Below are 5982 nucleotides of genomic sequence, written 5' to 3' on the forward strand. Positions count from 1 at the left end.
TGCCACTCCTCCTGGCTGAGTGGGGGTTGGCAGTAGTGCCTGCGTCTGTCTCCTTTTCCCGTTGGGTGGGGTATAGAAGTCACAAAGGCCTTGCTGCTAATTGTTCCTGACCCAGCGTCAGCCCCTGACTTTCTTCTTTTCTTTTGGTGGCCTCTTGCATCATTTCCGGGGTGTGTGGGTGTGCTTGGCAGTGAACTCAGGGAGCAGCAGTCCGTACCAGCTTATCCAGACTCTGTTTGACTGAGTGACTGAGTGTTTGCTTCTTTGAAGGAAGCAGTGAATGCAGGGTCTCGGGCCAGAAGGGCTTCTCTGCACACCACGGAGGAGCTGCCTGCCTGGGGCCAGGACCTGCCTTGGGCTCTGCTTAGCCCAAGTGGCTGAACTGCCAGGCTGGCAGCACCTCTCCCTGCCGTGGGCACCACAGGAGCTGCGGGAAGCCAGGTCCTGCTCATTCTATAGCAAATGATTGGACCCCGAGGGGAGGCACTGGCCAGAAAAGGCAGCCAAGTGGCCCCCAGCCAGGGGGTAGGAGAGACAGCAGGTACAGTGGCAGAGACTGAAACACACCCCACAGTGTGTTCTTGCCCTCTGCAAGAGGTGCAGGATGCCCTCCCGGCTCTAACTGTGCCTTCAAGGCACCCCGGCAGCCTGGCCTCCCTCACCTCCCACGGTGATGGTGTCCAGCGCGAGTGTGAGTCAGGAAGACAGAAGTATCCACCCTCCTGTGGGGAAGGGAAGGTTGCTAGGATGAGGCCCAGGGGCGGCCCCAGGGACTCCAACACCAGCTTGTCATCTAGAGATGACACAGCCAATGGGAAGGGCTTGAGCAAGCTCCATGAGGGGGTGGGGCCGTGGGTATCTCAGGCAGACCCTGACCCTGCCTGGCAGCATGGCTGGGCTTCTTGAAGATAGCGTGCAGCCCATGTTCTAGGGAACCTGCTTGGCCTCTGTGCCTTTCCTGAAGGCCCTGCCTTTGAGTAGACGGAAGTCAGGCCAGGCTTTGTAAGGCAGCTTTTGGGAGGTGGGGCAAGAATAAAGGGGGAACCTGGAAGCCAATTCCATCTGATACTGTCCTGCTTTCTCTTGTAAACACAGGAAGTCTCTGAGAGGAAGGGTGGATGACAGGCAGGCAAAAGGATCACACCTGCCCACTCGGTGCCAATTTGTGCACCAGATCTGCAGCCACCAGGAAAGCAAGGGAGGCCGGGCTGCCTGGGCTCCTTCAAGGGACACTCAGAGCCAGGGGGGCATCCAGCGCCACTTCCAGAGGACAAACTCTCTGCTGCTGCACCTGGAGCAGTGAGGGGCTACAGCCCTGCTGCAGACTCCAGAGCAGAGACTCTCAGGGACCTTGTGTGTGGGGCCACAGGCTCCTGATCTTCAACTCTGATGAGGTGACCAGGCATCTGCACCCGTCTCTCCAGCTTGGGCCTGTCCTCTGTCCTCCCCACCTTGCTAGGACCCTCCCACCTGTGGCCCCAGAAGGTGTGACTGTGCACGGACTGTGTACAGTCCCTGTGCACAGTCCAGCGTGTGCTGAGGCCCCTCGTAGGCTGCCTCCTTCCTTCAGGCGCCTGTCTCCATGGAAGCCTGTAATTTCCAAGGGCTGAGTCACTCCTGGCTGGCTAAGGCCGGTCTGCACAGTGCCTGGCACTGTCCCTGACGTAAGCTATGGGGCCTGTCCCTCACGGTCAGGAGCCTACAGACCTCTTTCCAGGAGGCCTGGCTTGCGAATAAGTCTCTAAATGCCAACAGTTGAGGCAGGGAATAGTCGTTCCTTCGGTCCTTAGGTTGCCCATGCCAGGAGTCCTGGATGCTGAGGCTGGGGAATTTCCTGGCCTGAGATGGCATGGAACCTGGGAGCAGAGGTTGCCAGGCACCCGTGTGGTGTGGTCAGAGGGCTTCCCAGCATGTACCTTAGGAGCTCACTGCAGGGCTGGGTTTAGACCACAGCACTCACGCCGCACATCCGGGAGCTGTGTGTGTGCCTTAGCTGTGTGCTGTGCCCTCCTCTGAATGGGATGACTCGGGCTCAGTGTTGAGTGAGGGAGTCTGCTCATGGGAGGCCCAGGGCCAGAGCCATGTGCACAGGGGCCATGCCAGCATCTGACAGAGGGGCCTGCTGGGGGACAGGCTTTAGCAATGGAGGTGGGGCAGGAAGGGGTGTTTTCTCTCACCTTAAACCAAGAGAGAGCCCAAGAGAGCCACCAGAAAGATGGTATCCTCAACCAGGGTCATGGGGACTTTGGAGAATGGGCCCTAGACATGAGCAGTGGGGACTTGGTTCAGGTCCTGTACCCTCTGCCCAGTGCAGAGGCCTCACCAGCCCCTGCCCCTCCTCACCAGCCTGGGGAAGGACACCTGATGTTTCCCCATAGCTGTAAGAGGGTGGGCCCAGAAGGCTCCTTGGGGTTCTGCTTCCTACAGGTGCTTGAGCCACCAGAGCTGGCCTTGGAGGGATCTTTGTAGTGGGGTGGACAGAGCCTCATGATAGGATCTGCAGGTCACCGGCCGACAGGGAGCTCCAGGAACTCCACAGCATTACCATGGATATGAGGAAGCCCTTGGAGCAGGGCAAGGACGCAGCGGGGAGAAAGCAGCTTGTCCCTGCAGGGCCAGCCCTCAGCCACCTGACATAGCTATTCCCCAGAGCCTCCTCTGGTCACCTCTCTCTGTGTCAGCTGCTCCACTTCCTCCAACACACCCCATCATCTCCGGCACCCCTCACTTCCTTGCCCTACCACCGCTTCCCTCTCATCACCTCCCTGTCCAATCTCCATTCCATCACTTCCCCATCTCTACCTCCTTCTCCTGGAAGGAGAAGGACATGTGGCCCAGGCTCGGCCTTTCCTAAGCAGCCCCTCTCAGCACCTCAGCTGTTCCCTGACCTTACCATACTCTTCCCAGCAGGCACCAGCCCAAACCATCTCCTAGCAAGGCCTCTCAGCAGCCAGCGGCCGGGCCTGCCTGCCTCAACAGCCTCCCTGTGTGGCAAGGGTTGCCTTTGCCTGGGTAGCAGGAGGTGCCATGCTACTAGACCCAGCAGTTCTCGCAAGCTTCCCTTTCTGGATCCAGGCCCCAGGCTAGACCCCTTTTTTGTCCTTGAGTTCCCTTTTTGAGGCAGGACTGTTGTTCCATTTGACAGATGAAGAGCAAACTCAGAGAGGCGTGGCAACTGACCTAAGTTCACTTGCTCTTGAGCAGCAACCTCCCCAGAAGCCCCTGGGCCACCTTGGCACTGTAGTTGCAGCACCCAGTCTCTGACCCAGAAGCAGCTTCAGCCCCTGTGGGGAGCTCTGCAGGGAAGGTCACTGCATCAACATGGGATCAGAGAGGGTAGGGCCTCAGCCTTCGCTTCGGAGGGCAGAAGCTCACCCTGACCATTGTGTATCCATCCAGATCTGGCCTACTGAGTTGGTAGGAAGTCCCTCTTGGCCACTTGGGGTTCCTGCTCCATCTCCCCAATGTCACACCCACTGTAGCACACCTATGAGGTCCTGTCACCTCCCCACACTGGTTCTTGCTGAGATGTCCACTCTCCCAATCTCACAGTCCTTTCTGGCTCAGGACTCTGCACCTGAGCCACATTGGGTCTCCTGCTGGGACAGTTTCCTTGGACGCGCACTTGGCCATCGTTCACCGTAAGACTGGCTTCCAGCCTCTCCTTGGCCACTGGGTCTCACGCCTCCTGCCTCCTCTTTCTCCCAGCCCCTGGGAGGGCACTGCTGAGGGGCCACTCCTGGGGCAGAGCCAGATGCCCCTGAGACATGGCCACCTGACAGCTGAGCAGGACATTCATGACAACAACCCCAAGCTCCACCAGGAGGTGCTGCGATGGGTTCTCTTTCCAATCAGAAGAGGTACCCACCCCCGTGAACTCTGGGTCACTAAGGCAGCGGTATCTGCACGTGCGTAGTGCCCCTGAGGTCCCACCTGAGGACTTGCCTGCCAATCCTCCGCACACAGACACCGGCGACCCTCGTTCCTTCCCCTCTGCCAGAAGCCATTCCAGGAAACGGTGACAGGGAAGATATTTGGTCCTTGGACCAAAAAGCGGAGCTGGACAGGGTCACACAATTCCCCAGGGTGGGACTCAGAGGGAAGAGGGGTTGTTTCAGGGCCATGTGTGTACCCCCCAAAGGGCAACACAGTTCAAAACAGAAAATGCAGAGCTGGGTATCTGAAGGTGACTCACTCTTGTGTCACCTGCCGGGGCAGCAAGGTGGCCCTCGCTCCAGATTGGCTTAAGACCTCTCCTTCCCTCTCCTAGTAATGTGAATGAGACATTACCCATGCAAAACCAAAACCAAGTAAATCAATCAAGCAATCAATCACTAAAGGGAATAAATGGGTGAGTGAAAGCTATGTTTGCCAGGAGAAAAAAAAAGTTAAACATAAAGCTGATGGTCCTTATTATCTCCTCTAGGATTGCATTCTTCCCTCTTTCCTTAGCTAACCTTTCTGCAAGCAATTTTACCTTTACAGTTAGTTATAAGCTTATACTTTTTGTCTATATAAATATCCAGGTGCTGGGGAGATGGCTCAGTAGAATAAGTGCTTGCCTGGCATGGCAAGCGCAAGGGCCTGAGTTCAATCCCTAGTTCTGCTCCCCCTCAAAAAAAGAATCCATACATACCATCTAGGATTGCTCTTCTGCATGACTGGTGTGTCTGGACTTTTCTGTTTTACTTTTGTGGTTTCTATTTGCCATATTTTTTTGTCTCCCCATCTTGTCCGCTGCTGGATAGATTAGAGCCTCAATGTTCTCTTTTTTTTTTTTGTTGGCTTGGAAACTGTAGGATGTATCTTTTAGGTAGGTATATTTGTAAAATAGATATTTAACCATAAATGTCTATAGCAAAGTTAAAAGTTATTCAGTATTGCCATCCTCCTAAGCAAGCTGGAATTTTCCACCAACCAATAGTTTTTGCTATTGCCTTAACATTTCAGTTCCACCTTTTTTAACACATGAAATTCATTGCTGTTATTTTCATTCTCAAAAAAAAAAAAAATTTGGGGGGTGGCTGGGAGATAGCTCAGCAGCATAAATACCTGCCTGGCAAGTGCAAGGTCCCCAGGTCGATAACTGGTACCACAATAAAAGAGTTGTATTTGTTTTTGGTAGTACTGGGGATTGCATCCAGGCCCCTTGCACTGAGCTATAACCATGGCCCTTTTTTATAGTTTATTTTGCGATAGGGTTTGCTTAATTTCTAGGTTGCCCAGACTGGACTTGAACTTGTGATCCTCCTGCTTCAGCCTCTAAGATTCTGGGATTACAGGTGTGTAACTTTGCCTCTCGCTAAATCTTGATCTTTGGTAATTTTTGCAGACATGGTTTATGGGAAATTCTTTCCAAGGCTTTGCACATGTGAAAATATCTACTCGGCCTCACTGGAGTGATAGTTTAGCTGGGTATAGGGTACCAGAACACAGCCTTCATGCCTTCGCCTTGGTAGTCTTGCTCCAGACTCTGAGAAATCTGCTGAGCAGCTTCTCTGTGGATAATCTTTTTGTGTTTTGTAGATTTTCAGCTTTCTCTTTATCCCAAATGTGTTGTTTCCCCACCATGCATGAATGAGTTGATGCTGTAACCCTCCACACCATTTTTGTCCCTGAAGATCGTGCTCCTTGTTAGCTTTAGAAATTCCAACTGTTCTCTTTTAGAACATTAATGTCGCATTGTTCCTACCCTTTTGGAGCCTCAGCCTACTCCCTATGCTGCTTCCTGGTAGCTTAACTTTGAGCTCTCTCATCTGCTGAAGTCTACCCCACATGCCTGGTCATATCCGCCAACAAATTTACTCTTTTCTCTGTGCCCAGCCAAGAACAATCTGTCTGTTGAATTTGTTTACTTTGTTTAAGACAGAGTCTTGCTGTGTACAGGCTGACCTGGAACTCACAACCCTCCTGCCTCAGTCTCCCAAGCGTGTCTGTTGACTTCCAAACCTCACCCTTCAATCTTTTTTTTTTTTTTTTTTT

The sequence above is a fragment of the Octodon degus genome, unplaced genomic scaffold (genome assembly GCF_000260255.1).
Source record: "Octodon degus isolate 3935 unplaced genomic scaffold, OctDeg1.0 scaffold00033, whole genome shotgun sequence".
In the NCBI taxonomy this organism is placed as follows: Eukaryota; Metazoa; Chordata; class Mammalia; order Rodentia; family Octodontidae; genus Octodon; species Octodon degus.